This window comes from Suricata suricatta, chromosome 5, assembly GCF_006229205.1.
Source record: "Suricata suricatta isolate VVHF042 chromosome 5, meerkat_22Aug2017_6uvM2_HiC, whole genome shotgun sequence".
In the NCBI taxonomy this organism is placed as follows: domain Eukaryota; kingdom Metazoa; phylum Chordata; class Mammalia; order Carnivora; family Herpestidae; genus Suricata; species Suricata suricatta.
The window spans coordinates 92,939,256-92,940,984 of NC_043704.1; positions in this window are offsets into that span (position 1 = coordinate 92,939,256).

Below are 1,729 nucleotides of genomic sequence, written 5' to 3' on the forward strand. Positions count from 1 at the left end.
GGGGGGGGGGGCCCAGGCTGGGACAAATAATGGCCACCTCCTCCCCGGCAGAACAGGGGGAAAAGGTGGCCCCTACACCCTTGGCAGTCTATACAGGCCCCCCCCCTCACTCTGCTGCAGCATCCTAGGGGCAGGGCCCCACCTTCCCTGGGACTGGGGTGGTCGGTAACCCAGCCTGCTCTGCCCCAGGCCCCTTCCCCTAAGAGCGTCTTGGAGGAGGGGGATGTGGGCAGAACAGGAGGCGGCGAGGATGAACATTTGGCACTGGCCGCAGCAGCAATGATGGATGTCTAAGAATGGAAACATTGAACAAAAACAACACAACTGTCCAGAGGTAGTTTGTGAACAGAGGAAAGATGGAACCAGAACCTTGGGGGGTGGGGAGGAGCAGAAGGGTGGGAGTGGGCAAGGCTAGCTCCTTGTTATTAGTGCCCCGTGTGAGGAAAGGGGAAACTGAGGCTTAGGGCAGAAGCGGATGGGGTCTGGCGGCGGCATAATTAATTTAAGAGCATTCTCATTATTCCCAAAGGAAATTTACGCCTTTAGCCATTACCTCTCAAACCTTCCCAGCCCTGTTAGCCTTAGACAATCACTAACCTACTTTTGTCTCTATATTTGCCTATGCTGGACTTTTTATATAAATGGACTCATACAACATATAGCTAAGTAGTTAGCTTCTGAGCCTACTTTCATAGTCTGCTGTTGTAATAGCCATGTGTATCAGTAAGTCATTTCTTTTCATTACCAAGTAATATTCCATTGTTTGGATATGCCACATTTAATTTATCACTTCATCTGTTGATGGACATCTGGATTCTTTGCACATTTTTGTTATTAGGAAAATGTGCTATGAACATACAGGGTTTTGTATGGACATATGTTTTCCTATCTCTTGAGTTAAGAACTAAGAGAGGAGTTGCAAGGTCCTGTGGTTATTCTATGTTTAACCCTTTGAGAAATTGCTAGGTTGTTTGCCAAAGCAGCTGCACTACTGTATATCACAACCGTATACATGCTCTCCTCTCTGGTGATATGAAATTCTTTCTTTTATGTATGTAATATTCAAGTATGCTTACTTTGTAGTCCTTTTCAGATTGTTGTTCAATTACTTCCATTTCTTGGGGTTGCTAGTCTTTCTGGGTATTATTCTTATTCGTGCTAGAGTATTTCCTTCAGTGCAGTATATTGGTTTGTGAACTCATCATTACTAGATCTTTCACTGTGACAGTTAGATGTGGGACTAGACCCCCACATCAGGCATCCAGAGGAATCAATAACTTAGCAGCATTTTTATGTGAATTTGTTGTTAATTTAGGACATTCCTACACTATGAAAATCATATAAATTCCAAGTCCAAGCCCCCAGGAGATATAAGCTGAGAATCCCAATTTTGGAGAGTAGATTTCCTTCCTTCCTTCCTTCCTTCCTTCCTTCCTTCCTTCCTTCCTTCCTTCCTTCTTCCTTCTTCCCTTTCTTTCTTTCTTTTCTTTCTTCCTGATTTTTACCCACAACGACCCAGGTAGAGACAGTTTTCATGTTATCTCACTGTGTTAAGGAGCATATCTTTTTCTAGCCAAAAAAAAAAAGGTCCCAGCTTTATGTAGAATGCTGGTTTAACTCTCTACTTCCCATAGACCTCAGGATTCATTTTCTTTCCCATGTGGGTATGAAAATCAAAACCTGAGTATGATGGTTAATTTCATATATCAACTTGACCGGGCTAAGGGAT